This window comes from Parasteatoda tepidariorum, chromosome X2 (assembly GCF_043381705.1).
Source record: "Parasteatoda tepidariorum isolate YZ-2023 chromosome X2, CAS_Ptep_4.0, whole genome shotgun sequence".
Classification (NCBI taxonomy): domain Eukaryota; kingdom Metazoa; phylum Arthropoda; class Arachnida; order Araneae; family Theridiidae; genus Parasteatoda; species Parasteatoda tepidariorum.
The window spans coordinates 45,859,320-45,883,943 of record NC_092215.1 but is presented as its reverse complement, the minus strand read 5'-3'; the positions used below and the strand labels follow the sequence as shown (position 1 = coordinate 45,883,943).

At 27.8% G+C, this 24,624-nt stretch overlaps 1 protein-coding gene across 4 annotated transcripts in view; it reads left to right on the top strand.

The window, feature by feature from the left end:
* The first annotated feature begins 562 nt into the window (after positions 1–562).
* LOC107438139 (protein brain tumor) overlaps positions 563–24,624 on the top strand; it is a 57,868-nt gene continuing 33,806 nt past the window's right edge. Inside the window, exon 1 of one of the 4 annotated variants that reach the window (XM_016050342.2) lies at positions 563–694. The gene's annotated coding sequence lies outside the window, so the exon portion shown is untranslated. Of the gene's footprint in view, positions 841–8,921; positions 9,145–24,624 lie in introns of those variants that run through there. The other 3 variants (XM_016050346.2, XM_043045857.2, XM_016050343.3) reach the window with 3 other exon arrangements.

Sequence of the window (24,624 nt, the reverse complement as noted above, 5' to 3'; positions counted from 1 at the left end):
TGAAATGTTTGTTTTGAGGAAATGAAAGTTTGATGAAATGAAAGGGGAAAACTACATAACAAACGTTTTTTTTAAACAAAGGTGATAACATTATTAATTAAAAATGAAAACTAGATAAAAAAACTTTATTTGCTTGGATGTAATAAAAAAATCATTTTCAAGTCATGATTAGAACAATATAAGTTTCCTTAGGATATAGCGTTATTCTTAAAAAATCAATTAATAGATAATAGATAAAAAAATCATTAAAAACATTTTAAAATCTACAATTTTTAATATTTTGAAAGCAAATTTATCAATGATTTGAAAAATAAATACTAAAACTTAAATAGAAGTTTTTTTAATCATCTGCATTCAAATTATGTTACTTATTTTGAGTTATTTTCGAGTTAAATATCTATTTGGTATCTAAGCTTATAAATTAAACTAAATGAAATTATTCGTAACAAAATATAATAAATGCTTATGATTTAAAACCAAAACTATTTTGCTAAATTTTCTCGCATTCACGCCAATTTTTACAAGTTGCCAATTTATTTATGAAATTGACCGCCAAGTGAGCCAACTTCCAGGAGCATCGCAAAGCTCTTTCTTGAAATTAAGTACGTGAAGTGCCGAAACGAAACGTTGAGGAATCAAAAGGGAAATGAAGTTGAGTATAATTTGCCATTAAAGCCTCTTAAAATAACATATAGTAAGTAATTTTTAATTTTAAGCCTACGAAATACAGTATTTTTTTAATCGTCAATTGATAATGTTTGAGTGGTATAAATAATTTGAGTAAAATGCATTACGAGACCTACTTGTGAATGAGATGCATTACGAGACCTGCAAAATGAAGTAAATTGGTTTTAGTCCGTCAATTATTATTATAAGTAAAATTAAATAATTTATATTTAATTTGAAAGCAGAATACATTATCAATTAAAGATGGAGTCTGAAGGACTTTTAAACGTATCTATAACTATCAAGAGTAAAGTTTATCATTGAATTGATTTAAAATTTCATTTATTATCAATTAATATGTATTATTATCAATTAGTATGTATTAATAATAATAGTCATTTATGTTGAGGTACTTTAAAAGTGTTATAAAAAGTGAGAAAATTCAATTAAACATGAAATTACTTATCACGTTATTTATTTCAATACGTATTTCAAACTAACTGAATACAATAGTTTCACGGTACATTATAAGAAATCGACTGAATCTTCTAAGAACAATACTTGTGGGGAAATATATTTTTAAATTGCATTGAGTAAGTAGGCCATAAAAAAAATTCCGGGTAAAGTATCTATCTAAAACAATACTAAGGGTTAGTTTGATGTAAAAGTGTCACATTTGGGAAAAACGAGGCTTATTATATTGCTTCAAGCCCTTCATGCATAGTTTTAGTTGTTTTTTTAATATGCATGTTTGTATAATATAATTTTTGTTTAATATCATGAACATTTTTAATATGTATATACTTTATATTTGTAAAGATTTTATTTTTACTGAAAATTAATCAGACTTACGATTGCTTTAAGTACGTTTATTAGAATTTTAAAAAAATATTGCTTTTAAAATTGAAGATGTCTAAAGTTTGTCAAATATTTTAATTCTAATACTTGCATGAAAAAAGAAATATTTTCAAAATAATTGCAAGTTTTAACGATGTCTTTTGCAAGATTAGAAATGGTCATAAAATGGTTTTAGCGAAAAAAAAATTAATCTTATATTTGTTTTGTATTTTAAAACACGAACTCATTAATATTCATTGTGAATTTAAAATTATTATCATAAGGTTTCCTGTCTAATGAAAGTTTAAACATCTGCTTAATTTTTTATTAACCTTTTTTATTTTAAAATTCATATATTGGAACTCAAAATTTTGAGTTTTATCTGTTAGTTTAACCTTTTCAATAATTAATCTGAATTAAACTTTGATAAATTATTATCTATTTCCTAGTGAGTGCAAATCATATGATCAGTTTTAAAACTGATTAATTCAAATCTGAGCAATCAATAACTGATTTTTCAATGGCTGATCTCTAAAAGAATACGTGAGGCTTTAACAAAATTATTCAGATAATTCTGTTTTGTATTAAGAATTTATTTAAAAATGTAATTTTTTAAATTTAATTTTCTAATTAAATGAAACTTCGAGTTGTGAACGGTGATAGAATGAAATTGAATTACGTTAAACAGTTGAATAGTATGTTTAGTTGAATAATATATGAAGTTCTAGTTTTCATGCAATATGTAATTTGACAGTTTTTTTTTTCAAACAAAGGTTTTGAAATAAGTTTTCTTAACAAGAACCCTGTTTTGCAATTTTTTTGGTGGAAACAGTTTATTGTAATTCTGTGGGGGGGGGGGGTAGCAAACATGAAAGAAAATTTTTTTTTATTTTTTTTTAATGGTTCTAATTCAAACTGTAGATATAAAAGCACGCAAGAGATTTTTTTAAAAAAAATCATTAAAATATAGTAATCTCTTTTGATATAAAAAACCTTCACTCCAAACTTATAATCGGGGGGGAAAATATTTACATTAAATGCTAAAAAGCAAATTTTCACTTTATGTCTTAGATAAACAAATTAGAAGCCAATAAAATTTCTTTAAAAATTCCGCTTTTTTATCAAATTTATGGTAAGCAGAAGCAGTTAGGCACGAACTTTTATTAAAAATTAGACTTCGAATATCAAAAAAAAACACTTTTTGCTGGTTAATCGACAAGTTTTTACAGAGCGTTCGCATTCCATTGAGGTGAACCGGGTTCGAGTTTTAGCCATGGCTGGTCGACACGAATTCCGCACCCGGCTCGCCCCTACCACAGTGATGATGTAAAATATCCTCAGTGGTAGACGGATCATGGGTAAGTCCCCTTGCCATCAGGCTAACTGTGGGAGGTTTTCGAGGTTTAATTCTCCAAGTAACGTAAATGCAGGTTGGTCGCATCAAAAAGTCCTCTATGAAGGCTAGTTTGCCCAAATACTGGATCTAGTAGTTCCCTTGTTTTCTGGATTGGGTTCAAAATTACAAGGTTAAGGAGTTGAAGTTTAATAGTCGTAAACCCAAAATTGGGTCGGCTGTTCAACTAAAGTTATAATATTTCCCTATATTAATAAAAGAAATAAGTCAATCTAATGAAGTTTTTTTCTTAATTAGTAGCTCCAAATTAAAAAAAAAAAATTGTGTAAAGCTCTTTTAAAGTTTTTTCTGCTGATTTGCTAATGTAAACTTTTCTTCAACTGCTGTATACTTTTTAATTTTTAAAATATCAATTCAAAATTTCAGACTTTATAAAATTGTTTCAAAAATAAACTTTTAATTTTCTAACTTTCTCTTTCTGAAGCAAAAGTCTGAACTTAATAAACGAGTGAGTGGTAATGAAATGATGAAATTTTCCTGAAAACTTAAGTATTATGCAATTTATCAACTTGGGTTTAATCTGGGAATACTAACGTAAATCTTTTTAAATTTTCGAGTTTAACAGCTTCATTATAGCAACGTTTAATAGCAACTTTCGAGCTTAATAACTACAAGAAAGCAGATGCTATCTAGATGTTTAAACTTTTGCATCTTTTAACGCCGGCGAGCGTTTTTGCCTGTTTGCATGAATGGTATTACTTATTTTAAGCCCCTCAGTTTCTACCGAAGTTTTTATTATCTAGCAGGAAAAAAAACCCAGCAACAACTCAGTATTGAAGATGAGTACCGTGGGGCAACATTCCAACATTCTGAGACGCAGTGGCAATATTTCATCATTTTATTTAATTGGAATTATTGTTTGGTATTTAATTTATTTGCGTCGGACTTGGTATAGGGTGCCGTTTGATTTTTTTTTACTCTGAGGGCATAATACCGATTGTTGTACCTCGATCTTTATTACAAGCAATCAATAATATTGGTAAAAATTGTAATAATGATTACAAGTAATCTTGTTTACTTGTATTTAAAAATAACGGTTGCAAAAAATTATGATCTCAAATACTGCAAATACTGCAGAAATCGCATGTCATTGTTTGTAATCACAATTACAATATATTAGTAAACAATGATCAGTTTTAATCTCGATTACACGCAATTTGTTACTGTGTAATCATTATCTTATTCAATTATATTCGTTATCTGACTAGTTTTTATCCCAGTTTTTCCGGAAATTTAAACTAGCTCTGGTTTGTAGCATTTAACTAATTTCTATTAATTTAATTGACGTGTTTTACTGGGAATTTTTTTTTATGAATAACATTAACAAAATTTCATTATTTTTCTAAGAAAAGAAATAGAGGTTAATCATTTAAATTTTTAGTTTCATTTCAAGCTTAACAGGGGGGGNGGGGGGGGGGGGGGGTACATCGACTTAGTTTCGCCCCTCCTGCAAGAATTATAAATGCGCCCTATTTTAGACTTGACACATTATTTTTAAAATTATGATAGATCAGAACAATATGAAGAGACATTCGAGATTATCGGGATGTCAAAATTTTCGGGATTTTTAAAACTTTGAAAATTTGTAGGGATAACCACCGAAAAAAGCTGCATTGATTTAGATTTGGCGCATTCAAAAACATAAATGCGTAATTCGAAATTTCTCTTTTTCTTGCAGAAAGAATTATATAGTTTTATAATGTAAAGGTGCTACCACGGGTCGCAGGTTGTGGTACATGACATGTAGTGTATTATTTCTGTATCATACATCTTCAAACAGCGTGCCCCTACCCTCTTGCGCCCCCCCCCCCAGTGGAGGTTACGGGGATGTTATTTACGCCACTGAAGCTTAACCAGTTTAGTGTTAGTTTCCTCTTATAATAAATAAGACTCACTGAAAAAAAACTTTTAAAACCTTTACACACTTTCTTATAAAATATCTTATTTAGTAGTTAAGAAATATGGACTATATATTTCTTATAAATTACAGATCAGAAAATAAAGGACGTTTCATTCTCCCCCCCTCCCCCATTAAATTTCAATAATTTTTCGTATGCTGCTTAATAGCTTTTCATCAAACTTTTTTTATAAATAAAAGAAATTGTTAATTTACTAATATTCTTGAGTAAAACCATCGTTACCAAATAGGAAAAAAGTATGCTTAGCTTTTAACGTGGTAAATTATTTAATCCGATTTCTTAATGCATAGTTTTTAACTCAAACCATCTCAGGAGGTTTCTGTTTCTATAGTATATGACGCCGATATAAGTATGAAAAATAAAAATCGGAAAGCTTAAATAACTTTGGATATATTGATCATATTTTTCAAGGAACCAATCTCTGACCTAAAAGGTAATTTTTGCGAGCAATATTTTAATATATAAAAAGTGTCTTTTTTTTCTGAATAAACATGCTTCTTTTCAAAAGATACGGATTAGTGAACAAACAATATGGTTTTAATAATAATAAATCAACATTATGGTTCTAATAATTTTGTAAGGGAAGCAGTCAAAAGTATAGAACTGCCGTGCAATAGAAAAATCAACGTGACAAAAAATTCAAAATTGAGATTTTTTATATATTTGTCATCTTTGCATGGTAAACTATATATTGCAAAAAAAATTCCACAAATAAATTTTGTTATATCAGTTTTTTAAATTCTATTTTAGCGTTTCATTAGCAATAAAAAGAAAATAGTTGTAAAACCACTTTTCTCGGAATCAATCGTGAAGCACTTACGTTATCTTTTTAATTGCACGGCAGAGAATAACCCTAAATTTATTTTCATTTTTTACGTATTTTGTCATCTCTAACTATTAAAGCGATGATTTTTTTTCTTCAAGAATTACAAAACTCAAGGTTATTCAAATTCATGGTTATTTCGAATTTTATTCAAGGTTATTTGCAAATGAAAAATAATTTTAATTATTTTTATCATTTAATTATTATCGAGCAAATTTTGAAACGTATGGTACACAAATTTTTACATCATTTTAAGTGACGAAATTTATATACAGAATCTGAAATAAATGTTATCTTTCAAGAACTATTCACTCTGTTTCGCCCAAATTTTCTAATAGTTTCAAATCTAAACTGAAATTCAATGTTTTAAGTAATGCAAAAATATTGTATGTATATCTTACTATTCAAAATATTTTTGACAATTATCAAGCATCAAATAATAAGCCAGTATAAAAAAAGTAATTTCTCACTTGGAGTTTACTTTGGATAAACGACTTTAATGAGTACGTGCAAATCGAATCGGTTTAATAGTTCTTGAGGTATGTCAAAATACGCAAAAAATGAAGAAAAAAATTATGGGATCCAAACTTAAGAAAACTCTTCTCCTAAACTATTTGTACCATATTTTCCAGATTGTAGCTGACCTTCATATATTTCAAAGACATATATTTCATGACAGTCAAAACTCCAAATCTGTCATAAAAAATAAATAATAATTGAAATACATTTTTGTGTTTGATTTCGTACTTCAAAACGCAACTCGTTTATAAAATAAACACCTGGAACTATTTAGTTTCTAGTACGCAAAATCTAATAACTAGATTGAAAGTTATAAAAATGTTTCGTTTACTTATTTCACTTTCATTCATAATCATTTATAAATGTATTTCATGTTATGACTTGGATTTCTGTAAAAGTTTCAGGGCTGCCAACTTTCTATGCTTTTGGTAAATATTTATTCCAGTGGTAGCTAAGTTTATGTTTTAATGCATTATTTTTTTATTTATTTAAACTTATTTTCCCCACAAATTATTTAAAAATTCATATACGACGCCATTTTACTCTAGCTCTCACGTGATTAGGCTCTAAAATTGTTGGCAAAATTACCATAAATTCTGAAAGCTTTGGTTTTTAAATGTGTACCACTCTGTAAAATACTTTGCAAAACGTGTAGTAATTGGCAGGCATGCAGTATAATAAAAAGCATTCATTAATGAATTATTTTACCGCAGCACCATATTTTTCAAATATTTCGTAAACACTTTTTATTGCTAATTTAATATTCTTCTTTAACTCTGTATTCTTTCACTGGTGTGAAAATTATCGAATTACATCTGTTTTGTCTGCTATTTTGTCCTACCGATGAACATACACGACACCGAAACAAATTTAGATTTTCTTTATAAATTGCGATTTTAAACGTTGTTTTTAGCTAATTTTGACACATTGGATTGCTGTCATTATTCTAATACTTGGTCATGATTGTCAGAATATGACCTGATTGAGTTTATCAAGTTGCTTATCTTAACTGATACAAAACTAATTTTGAAAGCTCAAAAACAAGAGATCTAGTGTGGTTATCGATCTGTATCACTGGTAGTTACTAATTTTAGACCTATCACGTCATATTGTATTCATATAGTGAACTCCCCCATAGGGAAATATCCTAAATAACTTTTGCTCAAATGATCTGATTTTCATGAACTAATATCCAACATAAATGGTCTAAAAAACAGATTTCCAATATGATTAATTAGTTAATGCTAACTATTAAATTACCGAAACAGGCGCATAAACGTAATTTCTCTTGATAAACATACTACTTTTCCCATTGGTGTAAATTTTGATCCCGAGTTGGGGGTGCCGCAATCTGGAAAGTATGGTCCATTAGTTTCGTCAGGAAAACAGAGCTCCTAAAGGTTAATTTCACACACTTTTTACATATATTGCAATAATTCGGGAATCTTTTTGTGAATAGATAACATTTTGCACACAGTTATTCATTTATTTATGCAAAAAAAATTTATTCGAACAATATTTTCAAATTTCTGATTTTAATTAATGATAGGCGAAAGCAGTTTGAACTGTCAAATGAGCTGCTGAATTGATAAATTTTTTTATCATTTAAAATTGTGCGATTTCAAATGGCAAAATTTAAATTAAATTAGTCGATTAGTTTGAGTTATAAAATTTGAAAAAATAGTTTTATTAAATTCTCCTTCACAAGAACAATACCTCCCAATTTCCTTTAAATTTTATATTACGCTTAAAAGTTATGAAAATTGTGTATACTTTATAATTCTTTCGACTATTACTAAATGAAATAATAAATATAAATTAAAAATTTTTGTTACAGAATTTTGATTTGTGAATTTAATATGTGCAAATGAATTTACTGAAATAGGTCTCAAGATATGGCAAGAAGTAAAATTAACTCTAATGGGCTCTAATTTTTCGACAGTTCTGATTAAAACTATTGGGTATTTAAATATTCAGAAATCCGACAAAAAAAATTGAAAGGAAATACTTTTTGTGCCGGCTTTTGTAAATTAAGAGTTAGCGGTAACTAATTAGCATATTTGAAGCTGTAAACTATTGTCACTTATTATTAGATGAAAATTCATTCTGAGTCATAACCTTTTTCCTTATTTGCTCACTTTGCAGTTTATGCTCTGTTATATCACTGTTGTTTAAATTAAATATTAACTGTTGGCATTAAGATAAGGATATGAAATTTACATTTCGGCGAAAAACTATGAAAACATGAATACACTTTGAATAATACGATTACATAAAAGTTAATGTATTTGCTTTTATCTGGGTGCAATTTATTTTCCATACTTTAGGATTTATTTCATCTCTAGCAATACATGCTTTAACAATTAGTGGTAATTATTGTAAATGTTGTTCATTTATTAATCAAAAAAGGAATTTTTTTTTTTTAATTTAACAAAACGGATTAAATATTTCAACACACACAGTGTTTATAAAAGTGTCACCAAATATTCCCTATCTGATTCATGCGTATTTACAAAACACTCATGCTATTGCAGAATAGAATCGATCTGACGGATATACAGTCATTGTGTTTTTCCCGCCGAACAACACATGCCGGCTGTAACGCCGAATGAAAAACTACAATGCTCGTTCTACGCGGTTCAAAATTCGCTGTTTTTTGAGTGTCAACAGTCTCTGAATGACTTGGCGAAAAGGGTAGAAAATGTTTGGCGAGAAATCGCCACGAGTAACCCCCATTCTTTGTGAGAGGGAGAGAAGAGCAACTGTCGACGGACTATCCGATTAAACAAAGAAATCACCCGAAAAGTAATGGTTGTTATAAGTGAAACGCTCTTGCCAAAACGTCAGAGTAGACGATTGCACTGAACTTTTCAGTGATACACATTGCTCTCTCATAAGAACTTCTCAAATATTCTTCATTCTTTGAGTTGTATCCATGGCTTATCGTGTTAATACTTGGTACCCAGGTAAATTTATTTCATTCTCAGAATAATTCAAGTAAAATATTTTAAATTTTATTTCAAGATACATTTTCTACGTGGAATAAGATAATCGGTTTCTTTTCTATATTTTCTCTTTCTATGCAAATTCCTATGCAATCTCTTTTCCTAACTTTGCATGCTGATGTTCTTTGCTAATTTTCATGTTAACGTTCTTTGTTGACTTTCTTTGCAAATTTTCATGTTGACTTTGCAAATTTTCATGTTGACTTTGCAAATTTTCATGTTGACTTTGCTAATTTTTCTGTTTACTTTCTTTGCTAATTTTTCTGTTTACTTTCTTTGCTAATTTTTCTGTTTGCTTTCTTTGCTAATTTTTCTGTTTGCTTTCTTTGCTAATTTTTCTGTCTACTTTCTTTGCTAATTTTTCTGTCTACTTTCTTTGCTAATTTTTCTACCGACTGTTCTTTGCTAATTTTTATATTGATGGTTCTTTGCAAATTTTTATGCTGACGGTTCTTTGCTAGTTTTTATATTGACGATTCTTTGCTAGTTTTTATATTGACGATTCTTTGCTAATTTTTATATTGACGGTTCTTTGCTAATTTTCATGTTTACATTCTTTACTAATTTTATATTTTATATGCTAATTTTCTTCATGTTGCGAAAGTTAGTAATTTTTTTTATTTCACAAACTCTACGATAATAATTTATTTCTACTTCTAATCTGAAATTTTATTTAAATATCAATTAGACGTTAAATATTTCAGATATTCGCTTATTATAGTTCAATTTTAATGAGAGACTTAATTTGCCTTAGTATCTACTTTTAATCAAAAAATTTTATATAGTTCTCAAAGCAGTTTTATATTGAACAGTTTCGAATAAATCATTAAAAAAATTCTTTGATTGATTACCGTGAATTTACGCTTCTCAAAAAATAAGTTTATAATGTGTGAATATTCTTGATTTTTAATTTTTAAAAAGCGATGCCACAAAACTTTCATAATATTAAATTTTTGTTTGATACATTTGCTGCATGAGTAAGAAGAATTTTTATATATATGAATGTTCAGCTATAAAACCTTGCCCGAATATCACGGGACTTGGAGCCGCCAATCTCTGTTAAACGAAATGGTTTGCTAGTTTGACTGCTGTCATTTAAGGATTTTGATCCTTCTCTCTGCATCCTCTATTAGAGGATAAAAACACGATTCGGGAAGTTTCTTGATCCTTCCTTCAGATGTGATTCCCTCCGCTCACTTCAGTTGTTTTGGAAGCTCATTTTAAATATCGTCTGCAAATTAATTTAGGCGCGTTTTTTTTCTCCCATTAGCGGAGAAAAGTTCCATTACTTAACGAGAGTTGAGAAATGAGTTTTTAACGTAAATTTTAAGAATCGTTCAGCAAAGTGGCTTTTAAAATAATTTTATTTTCGTTTTCTGGATATCTAAGTCTCAGTACTAAAGATATTTTTAAAATAATGTTGTAGAATAAACTGTCCTATGTTTATCTCCTCAGTATTCATGAAATTACGCATGAATTTATAATTTAATACTTTTTAGAACTCCAACGAATGATTTGTGTGAATATAACTAATTTTAAATATCGTCTGCAGTTTATTTTCCTACTCTTTTTGAAAATTACTGAAGAAAGTGTTACATGATAAAGTGTGCTTTGAAAAATTACTTTTTAACAAAAATTTTAAGTATTTTTTGCAAAGATTCGTGAAAATAATTTCCTTTTCCTTTTTTAATATATAACTCGTAAAATTGATGTTTTTGTGATAAATTAAAGCCGTAAAATAAAATTCTTTTCAGGGTATATTGTTATTCTGTATTTTCATAAATTTATCTGTGGATTTATTATATAATACATTTTTGATCTCCAGTATCTGATTGACGTAAACATATCTAATTTTGTTAAAATATCCCGTTTCATAATTAATAATTAAGTAAAAAAAAAGACTACTTGCTAATCCTAAAACTATTATGGCTGAAAAAAATTATATTTTTTCTATTAAAAATAAGCTAGTTACTGTACCAAAATGATGCTAGAAGAATATTTCGAAGCTTTTATTTTAACTCGAAATAAAATAAAAATTCTCGAGTGTTTTAGTTCATATAATGTGCTAGAAGACTTTTGAAAGGTAAGATTTCATATTTATACAGTACAATGGGCCAAATACTATGGATTACTTTTTATATAAGTATTGAAAATATTTATTTTTATTTTATAATTTTGCTTGGATTTCGGTAAGTAAAAATTCTGGTATATTTGCTTGTGAATGTAAATTAAACATTTCAAATTAACAAAATGTTTTGATTTTTCGCTTCAAAAGTTTGATACAGAATTTTGACAAAAAAATAATATTAATTTTTGGAAGGAACATTTTTGAGTGAAACTCAGAAGAAATGTATTCTGAAGAAATAACATTCATTTATCAAATTAAATTTTAAAGGCAATATAATTAATGTACTTTATATCCCTCAAAATTATATTTTGACATAATTTATATAAAATTTGCAGTACTATACCTTGAGTGTTTTTTTAAGTGCAATATTTAATAATATAGACACATAAGTAGAATGCTTGATTTTTTTTTCAGATATAACTATCTGTTTTGTTCCCTGTTTATTTATTTTAAGCATACTTATTATATAACAAAGCTAGCAATGTTATTAGCTTTAATAATTCTTTTTCTTTGGCAATTGTTTTCCTGAAAATTCTTAACTTTAGCCAAGACAAATAAATATTATAGATGTAAGAATTAATAAAGTTATACAAACAGTGTTATTTAAATAAATAAAATGTTCAGCTAAATATATTAAAACAATACTACCCGAGCTATTTGCACTACATCTAGCTAACATACATTTTACTCTACATGTAATATAAACATCCAGTTTATCGAGTATGTTGCATATCTTTACAAGGATTGGATTTAAATTTAAATCTTCGTTTATTTTTATTGAATTATTTTACTATTAGATTTAATTTACATTTCCTCATTTAAAATATATTAATACTTAATTACTTAAATTTCACCAGAACTTCATAAGTTTTATGCTTATGCTTGTTAAATTCTTAAAAATATAAACGAGTTATTTTATAACGAAGTTCCATAATTTTAACTTGAATAGTCTGCAATATATTTCTGATACAAAGAAGACGTAGTACTTCTCGGAAACGCAATTTTTCCATGATTATTAAAATAAAAGAAGATAGACTTCAACAACGAATATTTTATAATAAATATCGCTTCTCCGGTAAAATAATCATGGAATTTTGCAAGTCAGGTGTCACGTCATTTTCCATCTCTAGTTCAACCACCCCATAGTTTTCAGAGAAACAATAAACTTCGAACCGCTACTCCGAAACGTTGAAGGATGAGAAATAGCGTTGAAAAGCGCGATGAAGTTCCATAAGCTACACAATCGCAATCGGACAACCAAAAATATCTTCACAGAACATTTCTTTTAGTTGTTTGAATAGTTTTTATCTAATCTGATATATTAAAAAGGTTCTTTCATCTTGGTAAATCAAAAATACTTAACCCTTCACGGTGTTGACGGCTTGAGAGTTTCTTTTTATGGCCATTGAAATGAGAAAACAGAAATATTCAGATTTTTGCGATAAAATACATTATATTTTCAAATTTTTCTGTTAATTGAAAAAAGATTCGCTTTTCTGCAGTTGATTTTTGAGTGTAAAGTGCTAACAAGAATCATTGAGATTACTGAATACGTGAAAACTGTATAATTACTGAGTCTTTTATTTCGACTGATTTAAGCGAAATATTTTCAGTATGACTTTGTATAAAATTACACAGAAGCTTTCGAACATAATCAAATAAACTTGTATTAATATTTCAGTCAGCAAACTTTTGTTTAAGAAAAATCGTTAAAATATTCCACATTAGAGCACTACTTAAATTGCAGAAACTGTCCTTATTAGTATATTAAAAATCAAAATATGTAATTTTGTTTGGAAGATGTTTGATATCAAGCGTAAAATTAAAAGAAAAAATGTTCCATCAATTAGCTATCTAACTCATTTACAATATTAATTTTTAATTCAGTAATTAACCTTACTCTATTAGTATGAAAGTTTATTTAATGAGGGAAAATTATTCATTATAATTAATTTTCACAGAAAACTTGCAATTAAACATAAAAATCGCCTGTTTAACCTTATACTCTTTTCGATTCATTATATCAAAACTGATTTGTCATATCTATCATATGTTGTAAACTACTATTACAGAGATTTACCAGAACATTACCCCTTGTGGTGGCATTTCTATATATGATTTATCTTGCCTTATCAATTAATAATTTAAGAGTTTATTTAAAATGCTACTTTGTTCTAATTACGTCCTGTTACATCGAACTTTCTGATCCAGGCATGTTGTGAAGAAACTTATGGGTATCTGACTAAAGCAATATGTTTAGTTTGAGGGTCATATACCTGCTGTGATTGCTCATAATTTTTACTTAGCCGTTATCAGTTATAACGTATAAAGCAATTTTATCTTTAGAAACTAGTCACACTTCTATTTTTTTAAATAGTGATAAGCATTGACAAAATGGAACTTCTTTCTTGTACTTGAAATACAATTGTCATTAAAATTGTCGATCAGATATAGATTTAAATCAACGTTTATTCTTTTTATGACATGAGAGAACCTTTCGATGTCTTGAAAAGAGATACTTAGCCGTGGGGGAGACTATTTTAGTCAAATCAAATTCATCTTTATCTGGATCATGTGCCATTAAAAGCCTTATCTGACTTGGTTTGATAAGTGTGAAAGCTTGTTTGGATGCATTTAGATATGCGCAATGAAAGAATCAATATTTACTGAAGTAATGTTACATTGCTAGGCAGTGACATATTTATTTTGTGAAAGTGAAATTCTAAAAGGGATATAGCTGATATGCCATCACACAAATATGCATTGATTAGATTTTGATTACTTTATTTATTTATTTTTTTTTAAAAACTTGGCTGGCTACTTTAAAGCATTTTGGTATTTATTTTTATAATTTTTTATTCGTATTTTATTTGCTTTCAAATAAAATACTTATTGACCTGCCTAACCTATTTTATGATACATCTATTTTATCGTTGTCTTTTTCTACTTTAAAATAAATTATTAGTTTAAACTAAAACGTTGCTGGGGTTTAATAATTTATATGACACTGGGTAGTTATATAAGTTTAAAGAAATTATCTATACACCGAAGAGCCATTACATTAAGACCACCCTCCATCTATAACAATGGGCTCACCCAAGTTTTCATGGCTTCTAGCCCAGGAACAATGCTTTCATGGGGCGCATTAGGATCCATAATCCTCATAGAACAATCCCTGACGTCTGTAAGCTTCTTGAACATAGTTGCAAACCCATTCAAGGCAACAGTTTTTCTTGCGAGGGATGGTGTTTACCAACAGGATAATGTACCATGTCATAAGGGTCGAAATAGAGCATTTGTGGTCCTACTTGGAAAATCAAATTCGTGCTGCCACGCTACCCCCTCGCAATGTGAGGGAATTGCAGGACCAGTTGGTGAGCGCTTGGTACCAGATACCTCAGACTACCTATCAGCCCCTTGTGGAATCAATGCCACGGCGGGTGCTAGCAGTTTTGAGGGCTAAAGGTGGTCCTACGTGTTATTAGCAGGGTGGTCATAATGTAATGGCTCTTCGGTGTATATATAATGCACACTTTTAAAAGCATTTATATAATTTAGTTGTAGGATAGTACTAAATTACTACTTCAGATATTTAAACCGCATTTGCACATAATATTGTACATAATTCCAGTAAATTTAAAGGTTTAAATTTAAATCGAATATTTTAGCAATTAAAAAGTAATGAAAAAAATTCTGAAGCTCATATTATTTTAAGTTAATTTCAAATGGCTAAATAAATAAAAGTTAATATTGTTAAATTTTGAGTTACCTTGGAAACAAACAGTTTCATATTTGATATTCAAATGATTATCTTTCAGCTCAAGACAGTAGATTTTTTTAGTGTAAATTTGTGTGGGTAAAACTTCTATCGAATTATATTTGAAAAATTTTAATTTGATTAGAAAAAGAATATCTAGTTTTTCTTTCATTGTTTTCTTTAGAAAAAAGTAAATATAAACTGATAACAGGAAAAATCTTATCTATTACACACTAAACTATTATACCAGATAAATTTCTTGATGGAGAAGTTTATTACCAAATTGATAATTTCATATTTTACGTTTTAAGCCAAGATAAATTTTTTGTGACGTTATGAGCCATCCAATCTTTCGTTACTCTCTCCTTTTTGCAGAAAATTTTCTTTTAAATCAATAACTTTAATAAATTCCATCCATTGTGTTCAGTTCGATAGCTCATTGTATTTTACAAAACTTTTATATTTAGTAATTTTGCTTTAAAAAATATGGTTAAAATTCTATTAACTTAATATAAATATTACGACAGAGATCATTCTGATTTATTAGTTTGCCTATAATTTTCTAGTCATTTTATTTTATGACTAGTTATGTATATTTTATTATATTATTCAAATGTATAATATGAACAGATACAATAAGAAGTATGTAATTGAATTGTGTATGCAAAAGCACAGCTGGATGAACAGAATAAATTTAGTCAAGATAAAAATCTTGAGTAAAGGTGAAAATAAAAACTAATTCAGTTAGAAAATCAAATATTGTGTCATTACCCCGGAATTGTTTCCTTTTTATGAAACATTTGAGGTTGCAGAAAGAAAATGTCAAACTTGAAAAGTATTTTCCGTGAAATAAATAAAATTTCCTTAGTTTATTCCGTACCCAGATGTGAAGAAATTTATTTTACTGAGTCAAATTGTCAATTTTTGCTTTTTAAAAGTAAATTTCTACTAGTGTTGCGGGAACTAAAATTGGTTTTTCTTAAATTTTTTGAAAAGTATATGATCAGATTCAAAGAGTTTGTTGTATTCAGAGCTTTTGGAGTCATTAGTACCAATTCCGTATTTTCTGAGATATTTGGAACAATTATTTACGTAATAATTCACATAATTATATGTCTAAATAATTTTTTAACTTGACCAAAGACTTCTCGGTTGCCTGCAGAACCTAACTTTTACCACTAATGAATGAATATTGCATGATATAAAATTTTTATCATTTTAAAATATGTATTCTAAAATTACGAACAATTCGTTAGCATATTAAAAATTAGACCTCTGACGCATGAATAGTATATGTATGTATGACAATGTATAGTACAAAAAACGCCGAAAATTGCTGAATTTTACATTTTTTTTCTTCTGTTTGTTTTTTGCCTTAGATTAAATGATCTTAAAATTAATTACAGTGTAAAAATTGACAAACTACTCTGCAGGATTAGATTTTAAACAGAATTCCTGAAATTATTTTGTACCATAATTTTCAAAACACAATTACAACCATGAATAAATGGGTTTTTTTTTTAAATTAAATTTAACTCAAATTTGTTTCTTATTAAATTTAATAAGAAAAATAAGCATCTATTTTTCTTTATTTAAATTAGGAACCCTACTCTTCTTTAATCAAACGTTTATTTTAAATTTGGTTATCTTTCCTCACTGTCTTACTGAGTAAGCTAGTTCAAAAATGATTTGAAAGCTGATCCAAACTTCTATTAAAAAAAAGAGATTTCTTGCCTATAATATATGCGAAACTCAAAAAGTAACCTACAATACATGCATGACAGTTAATGAAATAATTACTTAATCTAACAGTTATAAAATTCATTAAAAGGTTAAAGTAAAAAGAACAAAACAAAAAAAAACCGGTTTGGAAGTTTATAAAAAATTTGGTGAGAATAGTTTTATGCAGATATAAAGATTTTGTTAAGGTTCTTTTGGACAATGAACTTTGAATTAACACAAAGGAAACAAGGTGTCTTCATTTAATAGTTGAAAATCTTGACCGTGAAATCTTTTTGCTTTTTTAGTAGATTTATTCATTCAAATCTTTCATAGTTTCTGAAGTCTGAAATGTTTTAATAATTTCTTTTACGTGAAAAAGAATAGTTATCTTGAAAATTTTTAAGTTTCTGTAAATTCGTGTAATAGACTATTGTTTGAAGAATTATTTTAAAACTCCTAATAATAAAATTATAGATAGTTTTATGAAATTTTCTTAGGGTTTTTTCACAGAAACGTGAGACTTGTTTTAAAAAGTATTTTATTCATAATTAAACCATTGTGTGAAATAATTTTAATATTTTTCAAATTATATTTTTAACATAAATATTAAATAAATATTAATTTTATATTATATTTTTAATGTCTGCATACATTTAATCCGTAAATTTGTGTTTTTTTTTATTCCTATACTTATTACCTATATTTTTCTGAAGTAAAATTATTGTATTATATTTTTAACCCTTATTAGTTAGATAACTGCTCTGCCGTACTATCGAAAAATCAGCATAAGCAACAAAAATTCAGAATTTAGATTTTAATGTATTTAGCATTTTTGTACAATAAGCAACAGAAATTTTTTTTCTATCAGTTTGCAAAGTTGAAGAAGAAATTATACACTACAATAGTTAAGAATAAAAAAAAACATGATAAACAATACAACTATATCACTGTAAATTTTATTTTAAATCAAAACACTAAAAAATCAACTTCATCCAATTGTAAATGCTATGCATTACCTTCACTGTTTAAAATAAACATTACCTTCACTGTTTAGAATAAACGTCAATAATCTTTTTGTAAGACACAAGTTAAAAATACTTTCTTGTTATTAAATAAAATAATTCTTTTCTTATTTATACAAACAATAGCCGAATTAAGTGCTTTTATTTTACTAACTATTTTTAAGCAAAATTTCTTTTCCTGACTTAAGAACTATTTGATACATTTTGAGTTTGAGACTTGCAATTCCTCCAATTGCAAGTCTCTATTTACTTGAAATTATATTTCCAAGCAATCTTTAAATGCTTTAAAGTTTTTATGGAATGTTCAGCAACAGTTAATAATGTGTGTACCACACAAAAACACAAAGCTGGGATGAATCTCAGAGGTATCTTTCTTCAAACTTCCACGCCACAATCAACAAGGTCCTCTTGTCTTTTCGGCCGCGATAGATTTAAGGAGTACCTTGCTGCATATACACACTGGTTACTTCATTTGCTGTTAGGATCGAACAGAGTGTGCAATTTCCATTTGCAGTGTCCGGCAGCCCTTCTCAAAATTGAGTCGACCCCGAGAAAAAGTTTCTACCCTTGAGAACAAACAGTAGTTTCTTCATAGTAGTTTTTGAAGCTATAATAGCTGAAATCATAAAAGAAAATACTATTAAACGTTGGCTATATAGTTGAAACTTAAATTATTTAATTCGAAAATGTTTTAAAGATTTGTAATACCCTTTACAATGAAATTCAATTGTTAAATTCCGGAATCAATACCGGTGTCGAGAAATTTTCAGGTAATTCCACACACGAAGCAAAAAGCAACACAGAGGGAAGGGGATTAACTAAAAGAGTTAAACTTATAAACACCTCCGAACAAACTATCACATATTTTTTTTTAAAAAATTAAACTACGAAAATCCTTAATCTAAATTTTTAATAGACCTGAAAATAATTAATTGTATGTGGCAAGTCAACAAAAAAAAAAGTGGCTACTTAAATAAGTAACAGTTTATTTTCTTCCATTGTTTTTTTTTAATATTAAGTACGTAGGATATAAAGATACTCTGGGAATTCAGAATCCCGGAATCTGGGAATTTAAGATTCGTGGTTGAAAGAATCATGTGTCAGGAAAATTCTTTAAAAATTCACGAACTTCAAAGTTGCAATGTATACATTAAATATATTCTATCCCCCCCCCCACAAATATTTTTACGTAACGTTCCTTAATAGTTAGTATGCTTAACTAAATTTTGTCACATATTTATATTTTTATTGTTGAATTAAACTTTTATTTAGCCGTAGACTATTTCTAATAGGAATCCTTAAAAAAATAACACAATTTAATCAAAATTTTAAAAAAAGTTTGCAAAAAGTGGCTTTTTAATGAAACCTATCTATATGAGTCACCAACTCATTAGACTTAAGGAAAGAGTGGTTGCTTAGTCAGTTGAGTCTACCTGCCACTGACTATTAACTGAACATTTAAATTTTCAGGTCTACTTTTTAGTTGGAGTGAGCATTCAGGCATATTCTCATATGAAAATATATCAAATTCAATGCTTTTAATTTTTATGCATCGCACAAGCTTATATAAAGACGACAGAATGTTAGATTAAACATTCAAATTTTTTTTAAGCTTCCCGAGCAAAAATTTTACTAACTTTCTAGCTCTGCTCTTCTTTCAACGTAAACACTATTTTGAATAAACCATATTATTGTTTATTTTTTAATCATTAACAAATTAATATAAATAATGATGCATCAAAAACATGCTGATTAGTCAATATTCAAGAAATGTAAATAAAGATGTTTAAATTCATTATTTTACAATATGAAATTTTAATAAGGTAGCAATATTGTTTGTTGTATGTATTAAACTTTAAACATTCTAAAATTTAAGGGTTTTAACTGAACTAAAACTAGCAGATTATGAATTTTTTTAATGTTTTAACATGGAAAATTCGTATGCAGACAATTATTTATCTTTATCATTGTTGCAGAAAAATTCTGTCACAAACGAATAACTAAACAAACGTTATTTTACAAGCATATTAGATCTAACTACAGTACTTATTTATACTTAGACAATACGTTTTAACAGAAAACTCACCTACTACGCTCTAACTACTCCTTTGCAATAATGAACACTATCACAATATTGACTGACTTTATTAGGTACATGATCATTAAATTCTTAAATGTTTTGATTAAGCGGTCAAGATTATTAAGTGCACTGAACGTTTCTATTACATCCTCTCTAACACATCATGCTTTGAAGAACTTTATATTACTTTTCTACCTGATTTTTAACTGAAAGAAAACACTGCCTTCGATGCTAATTTAATGTGTTATGTAACTATTATGTAGTTTTATGAAGTTTACCAAAAAATTACTAAATTATAAATACCTTTGAGGCAATTAGTTCTAGCTGCTGAGCTCGAACAATATGGCGATGTAAACAATCGTGAGGAAGTTACAGCTCAACAGTTTAAAAAAATTTTCTAGTTTTTATCGTTCGTGAACCGAATTTACTTCCACTTATATTTTCTTGCGTTATTTGGCATAAAATTGCATTGAGGAAAAATTATATTTTATACAAAATTTTAATATGTTTTTCTCCATAAATAAAGTTTTATTTATTAATAACATGAAGTGCCCTTTCCCAAAAAGTCACCCAGTCCTTAATTAATGAAATAGGTAATTTTAAAAGTTCGAATGTTAGACTGAATACTATTTAATCTTATATAATATTAAATCTAACATTAGAAGATAGGAGTCTATTGTTTTCTAGCATGACAGTATTATATGTAGTTGAAATAGCGTCAGTACTTCGCGATTGGTTGCGAGAAAAGAAACTTGACAACTTTTAACCTTCTATTGCTAATGCTTTGAACGCTAAAATTGAATTTCAAAAAACTGATAAAACAAAATTTATTAAAAAAAAATTTTTTTGTTCACCCATACAATATATGTAGCTTACCATATAATGATGCGAAACACATAAAATCAGAATTTTGAATTTTTTGTCGCTTACGATGGTTTTCAATTGCACTGCAGTATACATGTATGTGTATATATGTATTAACCTAAATAATTAAATTTCAAATCGGTAATGTGTTGGAAGTAGATGTGAAAGAAACGTAGATCAATATAATTTTATAATAAAGGAATTCATTTTAAATAATTTCATTGAAGTTTAAATAAGTAGATAAAAATAGCTTCATTAAAATTTAAGTAATTTTTATCGAGGAAGCACTAAATATTTAAAATCTATTCTGGCTTGACCAAATTTTCCCAATACCCAATTATACGGCTTATCGGAAACTAATAACTTGACATTCGGTTAGATATTGGTATGCATACATTTAGAATTCGAAATTTCATTCTGTTAATTGAAATTCTTTCTGAATGTACGACGCATCTGGTGAGTTACTTATTACAACATAGCTCAATCTAAAAGAGATAAACATTTAAAAATTTGAAAGAAAGAAATTTTGTAGGTTCCGCTATTTCACCCATTAAGTAATGTTAAGCCTAAAAATAAAATATCGATTCGAAATATAAGCGTTTGTAATAAGTGACTTATTAAAACTCAGTTTTGAAATGACAAATACATTTCAATATTGAAAACAAAAATTTAATGGGCTTTGCTAGCGCTCTCACTAGCCATATTTAATTATGTAAACCACAAAATTGGGGATCTTAACCAATTTGAAAGTAAACCCTCAAATTACTATCGAAGCCAAAATTTAGATGGCAAATTAAGACCTAATAGAACATATAAGTCTTAAAACATTAGTCCCCGTGCATTTGAATTAGCGACATTTAAAACAGTTATTTAACGGAAATTTCCCGCGTTTAATTTCCGGCACTACCTCCATGGAGTCGCAAATATATTTTTCCCTGTGAGGATTTTTTTTCCCTGTCTCTGAGAATTTTGATTTGTTTCTGCCTGGAACTAGGGAAAACCCTTGTGACTCATACTAAATGGGGCTGCTGGCGTCAGTGAACAATTCATGGTAAACCATCGAGAGACTGCTGGTGTAGTTAGGGCGGCGCTGGTAACGTGTGGAAAACCCACCAGGGCGGTCCAGACTGAATTTTTCCTTACTCATAATAAACTTGTGAACGAAAATATGCCTATGCATTTTTATTAGAGTTGATACGACTTTTGTTTTCCCGTTCAATTTTTAGGAACCATAATCGAAAACTTTAAATTTTTATGCAAGTCAATCTGCTTTTTATAATTTGTATTTTAAATATTGCTTTTTATATTATTTTTTTTTTTATCACGAAGTTAATTATTTGTTTTGCGGCGTATTTTCATGAGTCTTCCAAAAATAAGCTGTTAATTAATAAAATTAGAAACTTTTGTAATTAGTATAATACTATATTTCTATAGCATTTATAATCATTGAAATTATTTCCTTTTAAGATGGCAATAATTATTTTTTTGTAGTTATCAATACTAGATTTTTGTTTGTCAACTATACGTGTAACGTACCTAATGTATTAATGTATATACAAAATGTACAAAGTTTCATAGGGAAAAAATAATTAAGGCCATATTAGAATATTTATATTGCACCTGATTATAAAGTTTCTTACACTGCAATTGTTAAAAGTAACTTTAACTTTTTATAATTTTAAAAATATATAGCAAGGGTGGTATTTTAAGAACACCCTCTTTATCCTTCGAATTAGTCATCTAGGAAAGAACTGCATAAAAATATTGAATTTTTAATAAATTTTTCTTGCATGTTCATTCCATATTTGTCTTCATGGAAATTGAACTATCGAAATACTAAGCAAAATAAATAACACAGAACAGCTGCTTCACCGGAAAAAGTGCAGTGTTAAAGAGAACATTGTGTACATATATACACGTGTATATGTGTTTGGTCAAATAGTGTAACTTAAATGTACAGCATTTTTAAATATGATTTCTCAAGAACTATAAGACTGATTTAGATTAAATTTTGTATTTTCTCATGTAAACTTACATTATTTAAAATGATGTAAAAAATTGTAAACCTTACGATTCAAATGTTGTTTTGGCTATTAAATGATATAATAAAAAAATAATAAATATTTACTGAAAGTTATTTTTTTGCATGGAATTATCTTTGGATAAATAAGTTTTATAATTGTGGGCAAAAGTGTTTCAATTCACGTAGAAAGTTTGAGATATGGCGAAATACGCAAAAAATAACATTAAGGGGTCCAAATATTGGGCTGCTCTTCTGTGCTATCCATATTAGAGAATTCTATCCCGCTATCTAGGAAATATTGATACCATATTTCCTAGATAGCGGGTCCTATATTTTGGGAGTCAGAAATCCGAATCCATCATAAAGTTATGTTTTCGTCTGATTTCGTAACTTAAAATATCGTCTGCTATAATTAATATATTCCTTAGAAATGATGTCTTAGAATCTTATTTGGCGCTGTTTTGCAGATTCCGGCTCTTGATTAATTAAACTCTACATTCGATCCGATCCAATATCCATGTTTAGAGATTTTAGAAAGAAATGGAAACTTAAATGACACACCCGGAAAGAAAAATGAGTTATAAATTCAATAAATTTCAGAGAAAAATTAAAATATATGGTTATAACATAAATAGTAAAGGATAGATATCTTAAAAATATGCAGCTATATTACGAAATAGTTAAGTTTGATTCTCGGAAACATTAGTGATAAGTATTCTTAAAACAGTAGTTATCTATTCTTGCAAATATTAATGGCATAGTTTAAGATTAACATCTTGGGCCTTTTTTGCTATTATTTTTGACAAGGTTATTTTTATTAGAAATCATTGATATTAACAATATAAGCAAATAATCTGTAATTTTTTAAAGAAATTTTTATAAGAAAAAATACTGTAATCTTTTATTTTATAGCATATTTTCCTTTGCATTCAAATGTAATTGATCCCCCATTTACATATTTTTAAGTTATTATTTTTCACATTCAATAACTACCAAAACATTTGTTTTAACTATATGAACACAAAACTGATCATTATTGTTGAGTAAGTTATTCTTATGCTCTTATTCATACAGGTTGATTCGCCATTATTATTACCGCATTAGTTTGTTATACTATCCTCGAATATTTATTTCTGAATTTTTTTCGATATCTATAAACTTCAGACATTGAAGATGTTTTCAAAAACTTAGAATTCCTTTAAATATAAATTCCATTAATCCTCTAAATTCCAATTGCAGTTCTTTTTCAAATATCCGAAGCATAAAGTCCTAACTTTTAAAAGCAATGCACTAAAAATCCTCATCAAATCAGTATCATAAACGAGACTTTCTGTTGTCTAGCTCGAATGATGTTTATCCTGGCGTCTGGTTTCGATGTTATGGAGAAAAAAGTGCAATATAGACACTGTCTGGTTCATCGTTATGCATTTTTCGAAATTGAATGTCGCTTAACAAGCGAAGCTTTTACGATAAAAGGATGTTATTGTCAAATTTGCTAAGCCAGCCATAATTAAAGTGTTATTAAAGTCATTTGGATGAGAAATTAAAGAAAGTTTATATACGTTTTTTAATTAGTCTGATCGATTTTAAATTAATGATGATTGTGTTGTACATTATTAATTCTACTTGAAATTAATCATTGTTGTTCCATTTGCATCCGGTAAAGTTTTATCAGTTACGAAATCCCATCTTAAGATTAATATTTTTAGCATTAAAAGTATATTTTATTAAACCTGTGAGGATAAAATAAATTCTAAATAATCTCAATTCAAAATTATCTGAGTATTAAAACATGTCAAAATGAAATTGTAAGAACTATGTGGTATATCATGTGATATGCGACAG